This window comes from Lycorma delicatula, chromosome 1 (assembly GCF_047948215.1).
Source record: "Lycorma delicatula isolate Av1 chromosome 1, ASM4794821v1, whole genome shotgun sequence".
NCBI lineage: Eukaryota > Metazoa > Arthropoda > Insecta > Hemiptera > Fulgoridae > Lycorma > Lycorma delicatula.
The window spans coordinates 303,439,516-303,464,769 of NC_134455.1; the positions used below are offsets into that span (position 1 = coordinate 303,439,516).

General features: G+C 29.9%; 1 protein-coding gene across 5 annotated transcripts in view; it reads left to right on the top strand.

Moving 5' to 3' along the window:
* The window catches only part of LOC142333367 (NAD kinase-like), a 489,955-nt gene that overhangs the window by 313,357 nt on the left and 151,344 nt on the right, over positions 1–25,254 (top strand). The window contains exon 3 of one of the 5 annotated variants that reach the window (XM_075380464.1): positions 6,178–6,204. The exons of the other annotated variants lie outside the window; for them this stretch is intronic. The gene's annotated coding sequence lies outside the window, so the exon portion shown is untranslated. The remainder of the gene's footprint in view (positions 1–6,177; positions 6,205–25,254) is intronic. 5 annotated transcript variants of the gene reach the window in all.

The following is a 25,254-nucleotide window of genomic DNA, read 5'->3' on the forward strand; positions in this document are numbered from 1 at the left end:
GGCATTACTTCAATGGCAAACCGATCACGTTCAAATTAAAATTCACAGAAAACCTTCGCTTAACGACAGCACAGGTCACAGCACCCGATATTCGTATATCTTACAGAATCATTTAAAGACTATAATACAGTATTGCGCATTGTTGATCAGCTGTTATTATTTTATTGCCAACTCTGAAATAATAATTTTTCAAACAATTTATTGTACTTCCGATATTAAAAAAAAATTATATAAGTAATTTTATTTCTATTTTACAACTGTTGTATAATTTCCAATTTTTTTTTACCAAAAATAGATTTAGGTTTTCTTTACATTAAATAAGTACTTTTCTGACAAATGTAGTAATGTATTGTTTATAAATAAAATTCGGATATTTTCAACTCTTCTTTTTTTATTCAACTTATCTTACACCTTTTTGTACAAATTAAATTCTCTACAAGTTTTTCTTAAAATTTTCGTATGTTTATTACCCATTTAACAAAGTTATTGTATAACAAACATAAAAAAACAGGGTTTTTACTCCAATTTATTGGTTTTCACCCCAGATTTCTCAAAGACTACTAAAGATACGGTCTAAAACTTAATTTATTCGGTTTTCAAATCAAAAATCATAACAAATCACTAATTCTATTCTTTAATTAACGTAATAAAAATTTTAGTACGACCTCATTTCACCGGGTTAGCTGAAATCCGAGCAAAATCTTTCACTATCCGTAACTCGCAAACCAAACATTTTAGAACATGTTTGTATGAACTTTTTCCATTATCTTCACGAGTAGAATAGGTTTTAAAGTCCCGGGAAAACTTCGTGATACACTCTGTATATATTTTTTTATAAATATACAAATTATATTTATATATAATTACAAATATAAATATATATTGTTAATAAAATAAAATCGTATATTCTAACTTATTTCTATAACTGCAACAAATATTGTTTTATTTATATTCTGTTAAGAGTTCCCAATGATATTAATTAAGCCTACTAGTAAGAAGTGAGATTTTCACTAATAGGTAAGGCCTAGTTTATAAGTAACTCGTAAACGAAGCATTTTAGGACATATGTTTATATGAACTTCTTCCATTACTTTCACGAGTAGAATAAGTTATGAAAGTCCGGGGAGAACGTCGTGATAAACTCTGTATATTTATTTGGTTATTTTATTAAATACAAATTTTTAATTGTGAATTTTGTAACATTTTTTTTTTTTAAACACACATCTTGTTCGGGCAATGATAACGCCGAAGCCTTTTTTCGCTCGGGAAAATTTAATACATTTATCATTTTAAAAAGTCATCCCTGTATTTAAAGAATTAGTTAATAATGTTTACAGTAAAAATTTGTAAATCTTGCAGTAAGGTAGGCGTGATTCTCCATATTATTTATAGTGAAAATCATCGAGTAAATTTCACGGCGAAACTATCAACAGTGGCTACTTCAATATTCAGGTTTAGAAAAAGATTGTCGCAAACTTCTACAACAGTACAAAGCGTTTTAAATACACTACACAAAAAAAAAATATTGTGTAGAATTTTATATGCCTAAATCATTCAATAACACCGAAATATTTAACGATATAATTTTAAGTTATAAAATATTGCTGTATTTTACGGCTGCTGTAACCAAACATTCATTTTTACAATATTTCCCTACCTATTTCTTGATTTCGTTGGTGACCAAGTTGTTGAAGTAATGTTGTACAAGTAATGCACCAACTTAAAAATGTTTAGTTTATCTGCTGTTGGGTATAATAATAACATACGCATCCGCGTGTCTGAACAGGGACCAACACTAAAATATCACAATAATTATTGACAAATGATCTCCTCCATCATTCTAGCTAGATGACGAATGCGGTAGGTAATGTGAATATTACCACTTATAATATAGTACAAGAATATTATACTACGGAATTCGGAGAGGAAGATTTTTTGTAACCGGTTTTCTAATCGTAATTCTTTTATGGTTTATTACTGTATGTATTTATTATTTCCTCTTCAGCAACCCATGAGATATACCAGCGTATTAAATTCACCCTTTAAGAAATTTATTCGATGAAATTAAAAATATTATCATAGCAATATATATGAATTATTTCACGCGATAGGTAAATCTTTGTTTTTCAATGCTTAACTAGAATAAATGTTTCAAATGAAACATGTTTTCTCTTCTTTGAACAAAATGTACCGATATAAATGCCATTCACTGGTACAAGCTTCATCAAATGAATTGGGGGTAATTCGTAGATAAAACCGTTTGCTACTAGTTTTTGTGTAAAATTGAAAAAAACTTGTAATTTTAATCAACGCCCTTCTCCTTAATATTCTTTTATTGTTGCTGGGGTTTTACAATATGTAACATTATAGTAAAGGTTTTTACATTAAGTTTACATATATAAACATTTTTTATGTACTTACATTTTTTAAATCTGTTCAACATCAATAAACCCAGTCTCTCAAAATATCAGTAACAACTCACCCACTAATATATATATATATATATATATATATATGTATATGTATATATATATATGTATATGTATATATATATATATAATATTTATTTTATTTTTATTTTTATTTTTTTTATATAGTTTATTTATTTTTCTCGAATCCCTCTTTTTTCACCTAAATTTTTATTCTTATTTAAACTAGATACACTTTCAAAAAAAGAAAACTTTTCTCTTAGGTTGAAACACACAGACTTGGTTAGTGTATTTAAAAAAAATAGAGGTGGGGAATAATTATAAGAAACATCTTTTTAAAAAATATTTATATATAGCTTAACAAATTTGCTTAGTAAAGTTTTTACTAAATCAAACATCTCCTTCAGTAAAACCTAAAATAAGAAAGAAAGTTTTCAAGAAACTTTTTGCATTTTAGTTCCGAGGGTCTATAATTTTAAAAAAATTGTAGATATTTCTTAATAGCTCTATATATGAAGTATAAGTTTCAAAAACGTTTTGAAAGATAATTAAATCGAACGGAGAACTATTATATTTTTTGAAGAACCTTTTTTTGATTATTTTTATATGCATTTTTATATGCAGGCAGCAGATTTGTTTTAATAAAGTTCTCTCTGAAATGCCTCTGGAGAAAATCGAAATTGGTTTATTCACGATATACTTCTATTCTCTTAACGAATTAAAAAAAATAATGTGATCAATGCCCCATGTATAGAAATATTAAGAAAAATTTGAAGAAAATCGGATTGGTCTATCCTGAGATGTAAGGCCAGAAGCAGTGCGACACACTTACATACATAAATGTTTGAACGAAGAATATATATAAATAAAATTTGAACGAAGAAGATGCTATTACTCACCACAGTTTGGATAGCATGAATTTGCATTTGCATGAACTAAAAATTGAGTTGGCGGAGAATTTCCTGGAAGATAAAAATTGAAATTGAAATGGAAGACAAAGAAATTGGTGCTGAATACTTTCAGCACCTTTTATTTAATGTAAACGGTGTTGCAGCAGCTAATTTATCGGTTGAGATTCACGATCAGCCCATAGAAATGTCTGCCGATAAAACTATCCAACTGCAGTTCACATCTGAACTGAACAGTTTACATCTGAAGATGTGAACGTAGTTGGATCGTTTTATCGGCAGATGTGAAGATGTAATAAGTTTGACTTCCTGTCGAAGTGAATATGGAAATTTAATCACAGAAGCAAGGAAAATATTAATCTTTTTCGCCGCGTTTTATCTCTGGGAAAAAGTTTTTTCGTTTATAGTTACGCTAAAAGCTAAGTATAGGAATCGTCTTTTATCACTTGAAAACGATTTGCTTTTGTGTGTTCTAACATAGATCCACGTATGGAGAATTTTTTAAATGAAAAACAAACGCAACCATCCCATTAATTTATATTCTTTATATTTGTACTTATAAATGTAAGTAAAATGTTTGTAATAAATGATTTTTTTTTTTATAAATTGATTTCATTATTTTTTACTTGTAAAATTGTAGTCTAATTTCGCGACCCTTTCAAATCACTGCTAACCCTAGGTAGAGAAACGTTGTCCAGATGAGTTTGTTGGTTCCTGTAACGTAATTATTTGCAAAAAAATTGGATACCCCATTTTTGAAATGATCATCGTATACTTTCTCCTTTAATGTAGTTATTCTAGTTATATTCACCGGGAAAGTATCTTTCCCTTCTTTTTTCTTTAGGAACATTACAGTGCCTTTATTGAAACCAAGCAGGCTATAGCGGCCCTTTAAATAAATGTTAGTATTGCAGCATTGTTTTCTTTTAGCGAAAATTCATAAAGGCGCCAAATAATCATCTGAACATTTTCATCGTTTCCATTTAGCCTTTTAATTATTTTTTCCTTTTCATCATTTGGAAACAAAATTAATTATAATTTTATCACCGAAGTAAATTAAAATTAAACCGACTCAGTTTCAATTATTTTATTCTGTACTAAACATTTATTTCCGCCGATAAAACGAGAACTTTTATAAAGCGCAAACATTTATTGTTACGGAAACTAACGTTAGGTAGCAGTTTTAACTACTAGTTGAAATAAAAAGTTGTAAAGATGAAACAAGCTTATTTATTACTGTTGTTGACTAACAGTAATTAATTTTTTTTAACGTGTACAATATAAGGATATGTATTTTTTAAATTATTATTTAAATAGACGGCATTATTCGAAGAAAAGTTAATTGTTATTGTAGTTCCTTATACTGAGCGGCAATATATCGATGAGCATGCATAGTATATAATATATATATGTGCATTTACGATACTTGCACTTTAAACTATCAACAAGCTACGCCGTCCTTAGGGCATTGACTCGAGCTGTGTAGTGGGAGACACTGCTTCAATGTAATGTATATAAATAATTTAATATTTTTTTTAGAAAATACAAAATAATGAAATATGTCACCCCTCTAACCCAGCGTATCCTACCGCAATGTTTAAAAATGCTTACTATATTCGTTATCTGTCTGATTTACTAGTAGCCTTCAATTACATGTAATTGGTGCATTTACATATATATTTTTTTTTATCATCGAGTAATAAATTACATATATTTCGTTTCGTTGATTCCTTTTTCCAGGTTTTTGTAAATTATTTAGCAGAGTGTAATCTTACCTTTAAATCGTGCCTATGAATGTAAATAGTATAAATATATATATAAATCCTAATTTCATATTTTAACCACAAAATAGACTTGATATAAAATATATACTAGATTTCATTGAACCCTATCCATTTTCTCATTTTTCTCTCCGATTATTTTTTTGGAAAAGGGAAAGAAATTTGATTTTAAATACTGTACATCTAAATTATATCAATTATGGAACCCTCGTTTTTGGGTCTTCAATTAAATAACCTCTCAGTTTATTGTCTAAATGCATTTTTTGGAGGTCATTGGCCTGTAGATTTTTCCAAATTTAGTTTTTCCGTGATATCTCGAAGTGTACTTTCCGCTGTTTGGAGAATAGAAGAACAGAATTTTATTTATATACAAATAATTTATATGTTTGTAGGCATGTGTTATTATGAGTCAAAGTTAATTAACAAACCGGTTGTTTGGAAAATTATTTTTATTGTATTATTCTGCCGTCGCTAGTACAATTTTTCTCGTTGCAAAAATGTATTATTATAAAATATTTAATTTTTGCTCGACATATTTAGTACTATTTAGACATTTTTAATTAAATTGAATAATATAACATATTTTTTTACGTACCACAAAACATTGCATCACATATATTTTTATAATTTGATTATTTTCTATTTTTTAATATTAAAATGTTATCTTACTATTTTCAAATTATATATAACGTGTACCGTTATTTTACTAAATGATTTTTTTTTTATTTCCACGAATAACAGTCTATTCGAAAGAACGTCAGTACGGGATATAAGTGTATTTTATATCACGAATAAAGATTCTGTTTATTTGCAATAATATCGAATCGCAACTTAATTTGTACGTTTATTTAAAGTGAGTTTATCGTTCTTTAAAAGACTATACCTGTCTACAGAATATAAAACAAGTCATGATCCGTCATTAAGAGTTATACAGGTCGCTTTGTAACGCGCTATGGTATCGCATGCGTAACTTATATTAGTAAAATATCTGAATATATATTAATTAAAATATTTAAGTTTTAACACAAATTAAGATAATTTGTTTTTGTTTTGTTTCAGGTAAATATTGCCGAATAATGTGCATTAGTAAGTAACCCCTAATTTATTTTTTTCTGTTACATAATTTTTATAATTATCCGCTTTTTATGAACGAAGTCTGTTTATGTGAACAAGTTTTACAAATTAATGGTGATGTATTAATCAGAATGTGACTGTGGAACGTGATATATTTTTGATGCCGGAAGATATCCAATCTTTTGTATATCTGTAAAAGAAATTAATTTATTTATAATCCCACGTTATCCATCTTTTTACTCTTTTACGCTATTTCACATATATGTCGTATTTAATTTTGTTTTTTTTTTTAGAATTTTCTCGTTCATTGAAAGAAAAAACATGTCCTTCAATTGCTATTTATATAAATAGATCCGATATTTACTAATTATAATACTAATTTTAATTAATGTTTGTTTATGTGTGTTTTTTTTTTACTTCTGTTTTTTTTATTTAACTTTCAAGTAATTATAATCATTAGTTCTAAGTAACGGTTATCTATTTGTGATAGACAGCTACGTCAATAACCATGATATCTTGTCGCATAATTATTATTTTTATCATACATTTATATTATTTATTCATATAAACGATGGTAACAGTTATTCTCTTTTTTTTACGCTGTGCCCCTTTTCATTGTACCGCATACATCTGTGTACCACGTGCATTCAGGTTTAAAAAATTGAAAAAAAAATTATATTTTTCATTTCTATTAACAAAATGACCGTAGAAGATTGAACGTATAACAGTATTTATTATTTGAATAATATCAGGAAATCATTCTACACTGTAAATATTTAATTAAAAGCCTAAAAATTATAGTAGGTATTTATGTAATTACTATCATAGGAGCTCGAATTTCCGACATCCGTAGAACTGTAATTATCTACGTAATCACCTAACCACAAATAATCATTCTCACTTCTTTCGTTAGAATCGAAATACATTTCTTTCTGTAATCAAAACACAGTATTTCTGAACAAGCCGCAACAATCCACTCGCAGATCTGTAGCGAAAACAGTTTACTTAATATTACCAGAAGATGTAGACTCTTGTTGGCTGACTTTTGTGTAGTGTTATACGGAGTTTGGTTTTGAAAGATCGGTTTACGCAGATGTCATTCCATCAAGAATTATAAACCTGATCACAGTTTCCAGAATCATTCTTCGTTTTAATCAACGGTCGTATGACCCTTAAAACTGTCCATTACAGGCATGGAAGGTTTCCATAATAAAGCGCCTGGTTGACGCTCCCAGAGGCATTTAATCCAGTCTGGCGTACTAATCCGTTATTCATCCTTCGATGAATAACGGATTAATACCAAAAAGAGAAATGTTTTCCTGTGTTCATACGACAGTAAAGACCCGATAGAAATTTTTCACCTTTCGGTAGATGTTTTCTTTTAAAAATGTATATAGTGGTAATTTTTTCTAGTCCGAAAATATTATCTGCATCACCGCTGCAGATAATACTTTACTTTAATACGAGGAATGTTGTTTATCGTAACCGGCAGTAGGAATCCGAACATTTTTTGCACCTACCCTTTCACCAGCGTCCGGTCTGCGTTCCAAATTTGATCTGGAGAATAATTGTTCCTTTTTCGTAAATTTATGACGTGTGTTTGAAACTTTGTCCGTTTATCTTCGTATACTTCTGATAGCCACTGTGCTATCGTCGTCCTTCTTCGAATAGAAAAACTATGACGGCAAAGAAATCGGCGTTCCCAGTTAACACTACCTTTAAATTCATCCCTACCAATATTGAATTCATCGGCGATTTCTAGGACTCTCGTTGACACATTTGTTTAGAAATCTTATATTCAAATTGAATATAAGATTTCCGGATATTTCGCGTTTTTCGCAAAAATTCTCTCTTGTTTTCACGGCTACGAGAAATTCGTTTTCTTTCTTTCGCCACTCACAACTGCAGGACTCTACTATACCAAATTTTCTGCCTGTAGTACAATTTTCTTTACTCCTTAGCAAAAGTAGTAAAGTGTACCTTTCTGCAATAGTGATTGAACACAATTTCTTTTTTAACACATTCTGTAGATCACTGTTCTTGAAACTTTTACGTGCTGAACGGTTGTTGTAATAATGAAAACTGATCATAAAGGAATGATTAAAAGACTAAAAGTGATCATAAAATAACTAGAAGAATGATCGATAAAAATCTTTTCGTAAGAAATTCATCTGAAATAAGAATATTATTTTTGTGATAAAAATGCAACGGAGCTTCTGATAAGTCTGGCGCCACGTTGTGGGTAAGAATTTAATTTTCTAATACTGCTAATGACTTGTATCCAAGTTTACTGTTTGTGTAAATCATTTTATTTCACTGGATGTAGAGTCATAGTCAAATAAAGTAGTTGTATTACAATTCTGTATGGATTTGGATAATATTCGAATATATATTCACCAAATCCTTATTTATATATATATATATATATATATATATATATATATATATATATATATATATAAAAGTTTAATATATATTTAAGTTTGATTATATCGTCAATGGGTCAATAAAGTTTAATCATCATCATTATTCAATCAACCTGTATGACATGCAGGCTGTTTTTGCATTCGTCATTCTGGATAAAATGTTGCACGTGGTACATCGGTGTACATGGTATTAAAAAATAAATTGTTTCATGTACAAGTATTATCACTCTTCCTTTCCGTAATTCTTTTTCGTTAATGTTCCTATAACAAAGTATATTTTTTATCTCGTGAGGTTGAAACTCGTTATTGGGATATAATGCTACATTAATTACAGATCCTAATCCGGGTGATGACTTATGATTCTTGTTTATAACTATTAGATTTTTTAAATTTAAATATAATTTTTTGCTACTTTACAGTATGGAAATTTTTAATTTTCACCTTTTTCACGTGTACTGTGATGTACAGATGTGAGTGCAATATTTCAGGTTATTTTATTTAAATAAAGAAACAAAACAATTAATAATTATAGGTATTATTAATTTTTATCATTATTAATAAATGCAAAATTACTTGTTTCTCGTTGGGTATCTTATCGATACAGATACCAGTACATAAACTATAATTTTATAAAAATTTGTGAAAAGCAAGTCGTATAATTTAGTAAAAGTTGGTAAATTTAATTTGTAATCTAAATCCAATTTATTATAAAAAAAGGGTGATCAAAATGTGTTTATTGGAGAAAGGATGTGTCATTAATCTTCTATGGTACTGTGTACATTTAAGTATAAGGCTACTTAATATTTATGATGATTTCTTTTCTAAGGAGGAATAACGAATAAGCCCCCTTAGGGACTTAGAAGCCTCTAAGGGGAACAAGTACGCGCTCATTCTGAATTACTTCGGATTGAGGGCGTACATTTTTATTAGAAGGTTACATGGTAAAATTTCTAATCCGGCTTTACAATAAAATTAATTTATATCTAGGGTCACTTAACTTGATTAATGTCACTCCATATTGCGCTAATGATCTAATTTACGTTACGTTATCAGAACGAGATTTCGTCTCTTCAAATATCCAAATAATTGGTTAATTCGTATAAACGTATCGTATAACGTATGTACAAACGTATATGCATAAATATGTATTTAATATCACACAACAATTCTCTTTTATATCGTAATAATTTGCAGCTTGTGTTCTAGTTTTGATTATATTTTTAAATTCTGTATATCGATATATAAATACGATTCTATTCTACATGCCACGAATTGCTTCGAAAATGCCGAGAAATATTTAAATCTTCAGTAACTTAAATGTAAAGTATTTTATTATGTAACTTGAAAAAAATAAAAAAAGGAAATTATTCAGAGACTCGATGTCAAATGTGCTTTATAAAAAAATGACCATAGAAAAAGTTATAAAGACGACTATGAGAAAATATATGTAAGTAAAATAAAAACAAGGTATCCAAATATTTTAGTAAGTCATATTATAGAAAAAAGAAAAAATCCCTTTCGGCACGCTGGAAGGTGGAGGTAGATTTCACCGGTGCTAAGTAGGGGATAAAGACATCTCCCCGGACAAGACATCATTCCTATTCCGGCAGGTAGGCGCCCCTTACCTCCACTAAGGATTAAGGTTGGTGACACTTATATTTCAGGTGGAGGCTGCGAAATATTTATGTGTGTGGCATATCCGGGAGGTAGCAGAGAAGTCAGGGGCACTGGTGACTGCCTTGAGTAGGTTGAGTAGGCACTGATGCGGTGCTGCTTATTGCGGGGGTCCCCCCCATTTCAACAGCTTGTCGCCATGCGGATTGGACTTCACCAAGGGGCTGGTAAGGCTGAGATGCAAGATCGGATGTTCCAAGCTTGGCAGGCTCGTTGGGATCGTTCTTCACCGGGCGGTGGACTCATTGCCTGATTCCGCAGGTGAAGCCATGGCTTAGCCGTAGGTTTGGCGAGATTTCCTGTTGGTTGATCCAGTTTCTGTCTGACCACGGCGTCTTACGAGTATATTTGAATGCACGACAGCGGGCTGATGACCCCTTTTGTTTATCCTGCGGGGAGCTCGATACCCCGGAGCATGTCGTGTTTGCCTGTCAGACCTGGGACAGGGAGTGCTTGCAACGTGAGTTGATTACTGGTCCACTTATCGTGGACCGTTTGTTGGCGAATGATATACAGTTCCGTGCTATATCTGATTTTATCACACGGGTTCTTCAACAGAAGGATAGAGCTGCTAGGGTAACGTGGGGATGAGGGGCAGCTCCCTGCTGAGCTGCTTTGTGCATGCACAGATGGGTAGCAGTGATAAGGCACGGGGACTCTCTCGTCCTCTTGTAGAAAAGACCATGGTTCCGGCGAGAATGCTCTTTTGGGTGTTCTCATTTGAGGCAAAAAGGCGTAAAGACCGAGTCCCGGCTCCTAGGATAGAGGAACAGGAACGAAATAGTCGGGCCTGGTAACCCTGCTCTAGGAGTTAGAGGCAGGCATTAGTAGATAAGATCCAGCCGGCTTATAAAAGGATACTCCCCCGGGTTTTGTTATGCTTCACTGTGGAATCAGTTTCGGGGAAGAGGGGGAAAAACGTAGGGGATAAAAAAGATTTCCACCTTAAAGTTAAGAACTTCAGATTTACTCAATATGACAATGGTTGCATGTGAAAAAGGTTTTACATGTTTAGCACAAGTCAAATCCTGTCTTACAATTCCAGCAACATTTTAGTCATCCCTTAAGGATTGGTCATCCCTTAAGGGGGCCTATTGAGGAAGGTATGATTTTTTGTCTTCCAAACCCCATTTTTTCCACCTTCTGGCCTTATGGTTGGTGATATCAAAAAGCCTTTACTTAGATTGGTTTTAGGCCCTTATCCAAAGAATAGTAGGCACTTTAAACGAATTCGATATTTTTCTTAATAATAAAGTTATAGCGATATTTTGATTTTTCGAAAAAGCCTTGCCATTTCCACCCCGATGGTTCGATTTGGCCCATTAACGAACTCGACCGAGATTTTGGGTCGTTATATTTTTTGTATCAATTTGAAAGTGGTGGCGGAAAATTACGGCAGTTATCGTGTCCACAAGAAAGTGAAATATAGATATGTAGCCTATTTATATTTATAATTTTGAACGGATGGTGGTTTTGGGGTGTGGGGGATGTGAAATGCAAAGATAAGTCGAATCATGGTAGTCGTTGCAATAGGTAGCATTCTTATGAAATCTACCTAATAATTTTTACGATGAATAGAGAGAAAGAGCTTGTTGAAAAGTATAGCGCACCGCTTAATTATCTCTACCTAGAATTTAAACTGAATTCTATTGTATAAATGATTAAGACTAAAATGAAGTCAGATTACATAGGTATTTTAAACAGTCGCAGTCGTCTAATTTACAGAGAACTATACTTGGCGGTTAATTTTGTATACAGTAATGAAAATTTTAATTTAATTAAATGGTTTTTTAAAGCAAGAGCCGAATCGATTCATTTAAACAAGTACTCAGTTTCGACTAACTCTCGACTTTGTACTTTGTCTAATATGTAAAGAGAGTAGGACATTGAGCATTTTGTGGAATTTTTCCCTATTTTACGGGAGATGAGACTACAGTTTTTTAATAAGGAAGTTTGGAAATGGAAGATCTGAAGCGGTATCTCAATGGAAATGGTTGGCCAATATTAAGTAAATACTGTAAAAATGCTTGGAAATATAGATTTTCTTTGATACAGAAATTTAATTTTTAATTATAAGATTTTTTTTTGTTCTACAAATCCTCTGACGGTCATAGATCATTATCTTTCGTCAGTTACTATAAATTTGTTTGGAAAGATTATTTCAATATAGGCTGTTATTAATACTATTATTATAATAATATAAATAAAATGAAGATTACCTAAATTATATTCTAACGATTGAAATTAGTGTGTGTAGGAAGACATTTTCGATGGCCAGTACTAATAAAGTTTAAAACGTGGTATCGTGCAGGTATTAATCCAGAAAATTACAGTTTATCTGACATGATGATGCATGCCTAGTTTATCAATTAAACTAATGGTAAAACGCGTTCACTTCACGAAATAACCTTCTAATTAAGTAATATCTTTCATTCAGAATATTGGCACTTGCGTATTAGTTCGTTGACCGTAACCATAATGATCCCGTAACTTTGAAAATACTATTACGGGATCATTAACATATTTTCCATTTTAAAAATATATGCATTATTGCTTATAATTATAGATATAAATTAACCATACTTAACCTACGCTCGCTAACCTCGACTAATTAGTAGTAATGTTTTTAATATTTAAATAATAAATAATTACTGAATTTATTATGTAAATACTCAAAGGATTACTATGATAATTAGTCAAGGTTAGCGAGCGTTGATTAAGTTTGATTAAATTATATTTATAAAATAAATAAATATAAATGGTTATAAAAATGGTATTATAATGATTATACCGGGTGATATTAACAAGAACCCAAAAGTTTGCAATTTATTGGTCGACGGACTAATATGCAAGTACCAGAATATTTTAATCACCTTGCGTTCAGCAATTAGAAACTCCCCCAGAGAAAACATCTTTTGCTTTAATTATTAAATATTATTTGTTTTGTGTAGAGAATTTCCTTGTTTTAGTGGGATTCTTCGAAAGAGTACAACAAAATAACAAATCCGCTTGTGATAAGTTTCTATAGTTTTTAAAAAAATATTTAAAAAACGTTATTTATTTTTTAAGCAATTTTTAATAAAAGTATTTTTATTATATTTTTTAATTGATAAGTTAAAAATTAAATGAAAAACAGTTTAATCTACTAGAATACATAATTAAGAAATATTAAGAAAGTAATGAAATGTATCCAGTAATAAGATACCAAATCAGAACGAACGCTTAGAGTTCTCCGTAGTAGACAAACATCTTTATCCCTTAATTTTTCGGAATTTCAAGACAAGGTTGGGATTGTAGGGTCCTCTTTTACACTCGACCTTCAAAATTTTAGTTATTAAATAAAAATGTAATTTTTAACAGGAAAAATACAGCGGCTGAATTTTCTGAAAGAACAAACATTTTAGCGATTGCGTGAGTTATTTATTAATACTTAGTTATTCCTATCTGATTTTTTATTTATTTTCCTTCTGAAATTTTCATAATTTAAGTAATTTATACTTCTTTAATTCCTTGATGAATTACTAACTGATTTAAGACTGGTGTTTCAGACAGTTATATAATCTCAAAAGGGGAAAAAATGTTATTTTTATTCATTTTTGTATTGCGGAGAAAACAAAAAAAATTAATAATTTGTCTGATGAAGATTTAAAGAACGAATTAATTCTGATTACCAAATTCATAAACTTACACACGAGTTGGTGTATTGTTCTCTTTAGTAAATTCTTTAATTATTATTTTTTGTTATTTATAGTGAATGAGATACGTTGCACTAATTTCAAAAATAAATATTCAAATTTTACAAAAATAATATTTTTATTTTGAAAAGAGGATAAGGAAAAATACTTGTATAAAACTTTACTTTTTTCCCGTTTGGTATGTTTTATTACGTATTTTGATTATTGTATAAAATGGGAAAAGTATTGTTACAGTCAGAAAATCAGATCCAAGAAGTCCATTAAAACGTTGAAAACTCAAGTTTTATATTCTCAACGTTTTATTGGAGTTATTGAATTCAAAAATAGTAAAATCATCTTGGTTACAAAGTCTACGTTTAGAGAGATTGATCGCAATAAGGTGTTAGGAAAACAAGATTAGAGGAGTAGGGAATATTAAAGTTTACGTTATTGAATCTTAGATTATAAAATTATATCGCGTTGATCAGTTCAAATTGTCTATTCGTAATCTTTTTTAATATTTTTCTCTGAATGAGATAAGAACAAATTTAAAAGTTTTTAGTTTCGTAGAACAAAATTTCTTAGTTAAGGATTCAGTTTACGTTAATTTTTATATTTTACTATTTAAACAAATCATTTAAGTATTTCTTTTGATTAGAAAATTATTTAATTGAAAATAATTTCGTGATGATAATAATTTGTTGTACAGTTTGGGGAAATAAGATGACCGATGAATATTATTAAAATAAACGATTCTCTTTAAATTAATGGTTGTCTTTCTTTTGTGGGCCGTAGGAGTTAATTAAATGCCGACACGAAATTCCACAATAATAATACACAATGATACACTACGTAATAAAATCACATAATTTATTAAAAGAAACAATATAATATAATTAAAATTAAATTTTACTACCAACTTGTAAACAGAAATAAAACAGTTAATAAATAATAAAAATAGTTTTTTTAACAATACGCCCTCATCAAATACACAGCTCAAAATACACAAATTAGACACATCAGTCAATAAGAATGTACCCATTTCACACTTGATATAACGGTTTACATTAAGGTACCCGTGCAAGAGACCATCAGTGTGTAACGTGATTCATTAAAAAATAATATACCACCAGAACAGAGTATTCGTATCATAACTACCTTAATGCAGATCGTAACCCCGACAAAAATTACGCATTCAACACTCAGCCGGATCTGTTAATGCTTTATCCATTTCTAGTCCCACGCTCTAAAATATCTTCACAGCACAACAAAAATACTCGCATATTACGCAATGCGAAACATCTAGATTAATGTTAAACTTGTATTGCATCCTTTTGTTGTTGACGACAACATACCTGATAAAGAAAACATGAGACTGTATAACGCATTCTTCACTTCCGTTAACAAATTACCAATCTGTTTACATTTTATTGAAAATATGAACATAATAAATCGTTTTAATTTCTTGCTCTTTATTTGTAAAATACATAAGAAACACTTAATACATAAATAAAAATTTCTACAATTATCGTAGCTAACCACTTTATACTTACACACTCAGTACGCACAACATGCAAATTTCTTACTCTTGTTATAACGCATAATACTGCCCTTATCAGCCGAAAACTACATTGAAAAACTTAGTGCAACAATTTATCTGGAACAGGTAATCGTTTCCCTCCTTAATAAGACAGTGTTGGCCATAAAATATAAAACAAATAACTGTAACCGACAGTTACAACTGTCAACCGACAGTTATACGAAGTTGTAAACATTTTTAGAAAAACGTTACTGTGTTGTTTTCAGAAAAACAAACTCAAGATTTTACAGCAAACTAAAGAATTCAGTAACACAGGAGTATATATTAAATCTAAATCTCTGTAACTACATTGGACCGACTGAACGAATTTTCATCCACCGATATAAGGAACTCGTACAGGCACTTTACACAATAATGGAATCAAATTTATGTATCGTTCATTGAAATACTTCAGACATACAGAATTAATTATAACGCTCAGATTTTACACGTAGCAACAAGATCTCTCAACATACTTATGTAATGAAATGTATTACGCATTAAATCGACAAATCAACACGTTAAACGAACAATCACAAAATAGATTGATTATATAATTAAGGAATTTCCTAAACGTTTAAAAAAGGCCGTTACTAACAAAAATGTTGCATAATATTTAATTGAAGAGGAGGGAACTGGTAATTAATTCCGGAAGTTCTTTGGAAAAAACATTTTCTACTAATTTGAAAGCGAGTCGTTTAATATTTGGTAATTTTAAAAGCAATAATTTTTAACTTTATAATTTTAACGCTTGGTTGGGGGAAAAATTGTATGTTTTGTATAACTGAAGCTTTGAAGGATAGCTTCAACGACTTCATGGCCAGCGTTTTTAAATATTTGTCAATTTATTATTGAAGTAAAAATTATATGTTTCATTAAATTAAAAATTAATGGTATTTAAACATTTTTTTAACTTTTTAACTTAGAATATTTTGTTTTTAAATGTTAAAAGAGTTTAAACGAATATTAGTTTAGTCTATTTAATCTATCTATTTTAAAAATTTATCTTTTTTTAGATGATTTAAAATTTGTATTGGCAGTAGATATCATTTTTGTGAAATCTCAAGATATGATGAAAAAGGTGGTTTTGACAGATATTCTTTAAAGTTTTTGTACATTACCTTTCAAAAATTATAGGTGGTCACTATAAAATTGATTATGTGTGGTGTGTTACTGATATTGTAAAGACGTTTTTTTTTTTTATCTGGGTCAGTGACATAAATTGGAAATATTATTTCTTATTTGTTTAGGTTTCTCATACAAACATTTGTAAGCGACCTGATTTGAGTCGACGATTTTCTTTAAAAGGCTATAGCGATTCCGTAGAATAACATGCAACTCGTCTCATACTTACTAGGAATCGTAAGGAATGAAATGATTTTCTGTTGACATTTTCAATAACCTGAATAACTAGCGCGTATCAGCATACCAGATCCGTATAAATAAAGCCGTAAAAGTTTTACTTTCATTCTTTTCACAATAGGAAGTGACCGTGAATATTATTACTTAAAAAAGAAAAAAATAAGTCCGTTTGCAGTATATTGTACATGTGGCTCAAATATTTTACGTACTTCATTATCTTAAGAAAGATTTTAACTGAAAAGTGTGAAGCAGTTAATTTCCATTTATATGGAAAACAACTAATTTTACTCGGGAGGAAGAGTTTTATTTTTTAGTTGGGAATTCGTTAAATTTTTTAATACGCATAAAATTTTTAAATTGACTAAATTATTTGTAATATTCTTTCATACGAAGCTAAAATGACGTCCATTTATAAACCTTGGCAAATCATTTAGTACATTTAAATGATAAATGCAAAACTATTAATTATATTAGAAATATCTGGCCATCGATTATTTTTCATTTTGCTCCTTTTTTTAATCCATAATCGATTATTCATCTAGCGCAGCGTTTCTCAACATTTTCTTTTTTTTTCTGTTTAGTCTCCGGAACCATCGAAAGGTATTACTTCAGAGGTTGAATGAGGATGATTCGTTTGAATGTAAATGAAGTGTAGTCTTGTACAGTCTCAGGTCGACCGTTCCCCTGAGATATGTGGTTAATTGAAACCCAACCACCAAAGAACACTGGTATCCACGATATAGTATTCAAATCCGTATAAAAGTAACTGCCTTTTCTAGGATTTAGAACCTTAGAACCGTCGACTTCGAAATCAGATGATTCGCGATGATGAGTTTAACCACCAGAACAACCCGGTAGTTCGTGTTTCTCAACCTAGGGGGCGAAATTAGCCTACAACTATACAAGTAAATAATAGTGAAATCATTTTGTGAGAAAAAATTTATTACAAACATTTCACCTATAAGTATTGCACGTAAAGAAAATAAATTAATGAGATGGTTGCGTTTATTTTTCATTTAAAAGTTTTTCCATACGTTAATCTGTGTTAGAACACAACGTTTTCTAGTGATAAAAGATAACTCCTATATTTAGTTTCAAGCTCAACCATAGACGAAACCCCTTTTCACAGAAGTAAGATGTGGCGAAAGAGATTAATGTTTTCGATGCTTTTGTGACTAAATTTCACATACATTTCGACGAGCAAACTAAAACGTATCTAAATCTTCAGATGTGAATTGTAGTGTAACGTTTTATCGGCAGACATTTCGATGGGTCCTGAATCTCAACTGTAACGTAGCAGCTACAACAAAGTTTTCGTTAAATGGATTCAGTACCCATTTCTTAAAAAAAAATCATTTTTATCTTCCGGGAAATACTCCGCCTACTGAATTTTTAGCTCACGCAAATGCATCTTCATGCTATCCAAACTGTGGTGAATAATAGTGTTTTCATCCAAATGTTTCTCAATATAATCGGAAGTGAGTGAAAACATTAAAATGTTTTCTTTGAAGGGGAATAATCCAGATATTCATTCAGGAAAATACGAACCTTGTCTGTCATAATAAAATGTTTTTATCACGTCCTTGTAAATTGACATTCAAGTCGTTTAAATGCGGAAATACATCTACTAAGTAAGCCAACAGCAACATGTATTAATTATTCTATAAAAACATTGAGATGGCGTTTGTTGGAAAAATATTACTAATTCATCTCGCAATTCCAACAATCGAGTTAACACTTTCCCCCGGTATAACCATCTGACTTCTTTATGGAAAAGAGGTTTTTTTTACTTTTCGCCGATTTCATGACCTAGTTTAGTAAACCAGCTTGTTCTGTAATGGTCGAATTTTAATAAAATTAAACATTTTTACAACTTTATGAAGAATTTGTTTGAGATTTTCTGGCATATTTTTTTGTGATAAGAGCATGTCTGTGAAGGAAACAGTGTTTTTCCTTCCGTCCTTGGTATGACGATCTTTTAATTTTTTCAGATATCTACTGTTCTTTCCTGTTATCATCTTTGCACCATCATTATATACTGTAATACATTTTGTCTAATCTATGTTATTGTTTTTAAAAGTTTCCTAAAAGTCTCAAAAAGATATTGTTCTGTTGCATGACCAGATATTGATTTGAAAAACAACATATTTTCTTTGATTGAATGCCCCTACCGCATTCATATCTCACAAATCATAAGAACTTAGAAATGTTTGTCACATCTGATTCTGAAAATTCACTTGAAATCGCTCGCTGAATTATCCGATGGCGAACATCGGCGGTCACGTCTTAGATTTGCCTTGCTACTGTGTCGTTAGAAAGCAGAATTTTTTTTTGCTTCTTCCACGCTGATTAAAACACTGACCACATTAATTGCAGCGGGCAATATGAAGTTTTCTACGATTGTATAAGGTTTGGATATCTTAGCTATTCTTAATGCTACAAGATAAGATGCTTCAAATGTACGTTTATCAGTATGGCTTGATTTACAAATAGAAGCTTGTTAATTTCTCAAAGTATGTAATTTTCTTTCGAAATTCCAAGGCTTGCTCTTATGATCCGAATGTTTAGTTTCTAAGCGTCCAATTAATTTTGATGGCTTCGTGCTTTCATCGCAAAGGACTTGAAAGCAAATAACGCACTGCGGCTTTCCATCCGATGAGGTAAAACCATAATTTAAATAACTATTGCTGTAAAATCTTGTCTTTTTACCAATCGATTCAGCCGGTGTAGATGGCTCGCTTCGTTTTTTCACAAATCTATCCGTTTTGCATAAGAATCTAACTGAAAAAGAAAACAGTTACACCGTTTGACCGCACACTAAAAATCCGAAACCTCAGTTATTATTTTCAATGAAACAAAAACCTAAGTAAAGGCGTGCTTCGCATTCCAAACTAAACTGACGTTCTACAATTCCTCACACTTCTTTTATACTGCTGAGAGTACGACGTGTTCAAACGTATCATATGCATGTTCAAACATGACGCTTTCACAGGGAATATTTTGCAAGCAGACCAAATTACAAGGAGCACGTACACATTAAGTTGGAACCTGTAAAAATTGCTCTTGTTTGTACACATCATACATGCATGTACATACCCGTCGCTATCAACTAGCTAAATAGTTTTAACTAGGTTTCCATTGGGTTATGTTAGGGGGAGGGGTCGCGAAGTATTTATTTTATACATCTATAATGAATATTATTATTATCTTTTTCTTTTTTTTACTTTTTGGAGGTCGTGGAGCTAAAAATATTGATGTAAAGTAATTTTTGACTTGTTGCTCATCAGCAACTCGTGATTTATCGGTAGAATAGCTTTATATTAACTACATAATACATATAGTATCACCTGTGGTTGAAATGTAAATGGAAATTAGAAAACAGACAGTGTTATTAAAATTGTTCTTTAATGGGACTATTCATTTAATTAGCTTTCTTAAAGTCTATTAGTCTGATGACTAATGAAGTATGTTTTAAAATTCAGTTTATATGGCCTTAATAAAATTATGTTTCTATAACTTGTAAGAATATTTCGTGTAAAGAAGTAGGTACATTTTTAAAAAGCTTCAACCCGATAGTGCTCGGTTTTGCCCGTGCCAGTAATTTATGTCATCCTGTACGTTGATTATTAAATATTATTTTGTGTATAGGGTTTTCCGGTTTTTGGTAAGTATAGCATTTTTTAACTTAAATATTATTATATCTATACAACGATGTGTGTTTTATGCTGTATTAGATATTACTACACGTAATTTTATGTAACACAAATGTATTAAAAAAATTTGAAGAAAAGTTTCCAATAAAGAAATCGAAAAGTCGCTTAGTCACTTATCGTATACGTTTTAATTATATAATTTAATACTAATTATTTCCTTAATTAAAACAGTATTTTTTTTTATATATATAAAATATTCTCCGTGCATAAAATAAAACTTTGTGTTTTTTCACCTCCATCTTCCGTCTGGTGATTTTTTCTAACAAAACTGTAAAATAAACTACTTAACTCAAAGCATTTTTAACAGCTTTAAAAATATTTCTAATTTTTGGAATGAGATATTGTCTGCTTTATTAGAGTTTTAACACAAATCTAAATGTATAAAAAATTAAATACTAACTCAATTTAATGCTAAAATCTGTCAAATTGCATTTTAGCAGCTGAGTATATTAACTTATTTGAAGTAATTTGAAAATGTTTACGTTTACTGCTCTTCTTTTTCGTGCCCCTTTGAGCGTTTTCGCAGCGATTTAAATTAAGTTTATTATTTCTATCAGCCGATCATCATATTCAAATTTTACAACTTTATTTATTTACTTTTTCATTGTTGTTTTACGTCTATTTTTGTAAGGGATTGTATGACAAATTTAAATACCTCACATTCAAAAAAAAAAAAAAATTAAATAAAAAATAATGAAAATATAATTTATTGTAGCAATTTATAAAACGAAAACAACTAAAATTTAACATAATAGTTGGCTTAGAGAAGTTAAAATTGTCTACGAGCAAATTGTGATAGCAAAATAATTAATTTTATTTAAATGACTGAGGAAGTTAACGTATGTCTATATAATTTAAAAATTTAATTGTTTTTTAAATTAATTAATATAAAATATTCTGTTCTGAAGAAATAGAGATCTGTTTGAAAGTATTTGATGGAGACACACGAAAGAAAAAAGTAGGAAGTGATTAAATGTTTTAATAATTTAATAGAATCAATTAAGTGCAATACAGTTCTTTCTTTTTTTATTAATGTAAAGGATGAAGTTTTTATAGATTACTTCATTTATTTAACCTATCGTAAGTTTTGTTTTATATATTTTTTTTTTCTGTGATTGGTTCATGTTTTGTAGTAGAAAATTAGTGTATTGTATTATTTAAATTCTATCTAAATTATGTTACTGTAAACACTATTGATTTGGTACAATTTTTTTTTAATTCCGTGTAACTCTGTTCCAGTGTTAAGGGGTACACTATTAATGTACCCAATTATAATTTACTTTCGCAATTTCATTATTATTTAATGTTGGAATGTCTCTAGAAAGTGAAATTTCAGTAAAACGATTTATATAAAATTATATTTTCTCCTTCCGAGATGTTTTCTGTTCAATATTTAATTTAAATAAATTTTTAAAAATTGTTCAATATATTGAAAACAAAAATAAAAATATGAATTCCTATTCATCAGTTTTCTTTTTCGAACTGTAGTTGTTTTATATTTCAAACATGATTTCTCTTAAATTTTACCTTATTTAATTAATATAATTAAAAATTTTTGTTTGTGTAGAATTTGATACATATAATTTATACATTCATCGCATTGCAGCACGGACTTTCTTCTTTCTTTTCATGTTTAGCCTCCGGTAACTACCGTTGAGATAATACTTCAGAGGATGAATGAGGATGATATGTATGAGCGTAAATGAAGTGTAGTCTTTTACATTCTCAGTTCGACCATTCCTGAGATGTGTGGTTAATTGAAACCCAACCACCAAAGAACACCGGTATCCACGATCTAGTATTCAAATCCGTGTAAAAATAACTGGCTTTCCTAGGACTTGAACGCTGGAACTCTCGACTTCCAAATCAGCTGATTTGGGAAGACACGTTAACCACTAGACCAACCCGGTGGGTCATTGCAGCACGGACTACAGACTTTACGCACGCATTTGTAGTAGTTGATATAATCTTACCTATCCAATTAAATAGGGACGTACAAGAATCTATATGATTAGATGTAACAAGCAAGAATGAATAATACATACCGGGTGGCTGAAAATAATTTACACCTCCATGTAAAATTTTTAATAATTGAGATAACTGGATGAGGTTTGCGGTATTCTTCCTTGTATCGAAGGGCAATTTTAACGTACGAAGGTATATTTCACACTTTTATTTCTGAGCGATGAGGGGCAACTCAGAAATTTCAAACGACACCAATGTTATTTTAAATATAATTTTAAAGAGCTCGGTGAGACGAGAAAATTGATACAATTGAAACTAAATTCTGTTCGCCCAATGGCGGCCACAATATGTTTTTCAGGTAGCTAGAACTACTATTGTATAGACAAAAAAAAACTGTATAAAAAAATTAAATTCTAACTATCGAAATCAAAATTGCAACCATAAATGTCAATTAAAAATTTAAAAAATTGATTATTAAAATTTTGTAAATAGTTCTTTCTTGAAGAATTTTATTTAATTTAAGTAAATATCAGTTTTCAATTTAATTACTTTATCATGTGTAATTAATCCGGTCTGTTATTTTAAAAACTCTTATAATCTTATGAATTAAACATAATTTCTTGTAAAATTATTTCGGTTAAAAAATGTTATCGCTTCTCACCTCATATTAAATGAAATGGTTCAAACTGCCCTCCCTGTTCCTCCATGAAGTAATATAGACGCTGCTTGAAAGCTTCTTTCACATTATGAAACGTTTCTATTGAAATTTTCCTACTTTCTATCTCAATGCGTTCCCTTAATTCGTTGAGAGAAGTTGGCTGTGAAGTTGGTTGTGGCCTTCACAGAAAGAAATCAAGGGGATTTCGGTCAGGTGACCTGGCTGGCCATTCATACGACCACGTCGACCTATCCAAAGATTTGCAAATTTCCAAGAGCCTTATTGCGAATGTGCCTCTATACGTTATTGAATAAATAGACATGTTCCAAGCAATTAGCTTCCATGTTCACAATCTTTTTTTGTTTAAATTTTCCATAAAATAAGAAATAAATTGTTGAAATGCGAAATATAAAAATATTCGCGTTAAAATTATTTGTATTCAGTTTGCGTTGTTGTACTGTGTATTGTTGATGCGCATTCTTTATTCTTAACAATTATTACATTTTTATGATTACATACGAACTCTATGACCTCAAAAAACGGAAGCCTTGTGTTGAAAAGAGAAATGCTATTGATGAAAAAACTTGAGGTATAACCGTTTGGGAACTACTGTTTTATACAAGAAACTTAAACTTTGTCTTCTAAAGTTTGAAGAATTGTGCTGGTAAAACCATTTCTTTTTAATCGAAGCAATAAAATCTGATATTTGCGTGAAAAACAAAGTTTTTTTTAATTTTGTTTATAATAAGGAAATTAATAATTTCCATTAAATAGACAATCCTTCTTTCATCGTAGTCGATTCAATCCATTATTTATCCAATCATGAATATGTTCTTGATTTTACATTACATCATAATTATATTTTTTCACGGTCTTATTTCCTGCAAAAAGAAAGTTATTCCTCTAGAATTTATTATTATCATTATATTTGGGACTTAATGAAGTGAAGGTAATATGTTATTTAACAGTCTTTAAAAAAGTAATCTAAAATAAAGTAAAAACAAAATGTTGTTCAATTCATTTCTAATTTCTACGCTTTAAATACGGTGCGAGCGTAAAAACAATTACCTTAATTTATCGACCGTTAATTTACTGTCGATTTAAAAATTAAAGAAATTTAAATACTATTTTTTTAATTTTAATTTTTTAAACGGTTTTTATTATTATTTGATTTTGAAAAATGTTATTTTACATTTTTTATTGTTTAATAACGAAAGACCTACAAAATAACCACCATTGTATAAAAACCTGTTGTCAAGAAAGGTAAAAGGAAGAATCTTCATTTTGAAAAAAAAAATAATACAAGAAATGACGTAAAGAAAGACAAAATATATTGTAAAAAACCCCTAAATTATCATGGAATATTTTAAATTGTCTATCTAGACAATTTTAATCTTTCGTTTAAAATATCTTTTTCGTAAACTATAATGAAGAAACTTATTAAGGGAGCTAGGGAAACCTCCGCTGCAAAATGAAATAAAAAATAGCTGAAATCAATCCATTTAATGAAGAATAATATAGATTAATATCTATATTAATGTATCTACGAGTATATTAATGTCCATGTCCTATATTAATATTAATCTAATAATAGATTATTAATCTATTAATTAATCTAATGAAGATTATTAATCTTCATATATTAATCTAATAATAAATTAATATATGAAGAATATATAGATTTTATATAACTACATACATAAATACATGTTATATAATACAGATTGTTCAAAACGTGACGCAATCTTATGGAAAAGTATTTCCTTCTTTTGTTGCATGTTTAATTGAGGAAAAATGGGTTACACAGTGCAGCAGAGAATATTCATTGTCTCCCAATACATTAGATGTGAATGATAGAAAAGTACGGTGTGGATGCACCAAACAAGACCTCCATCAAGCGGCTGTACCACAAGTTCCAAGAGACAGGGAAATGGCAGATGCAGCCAAAAGTGGTCGACCGATAGTGCTAACATCAGAAAAATTGATCGACGTGCAAACAGCTAATTCTTTT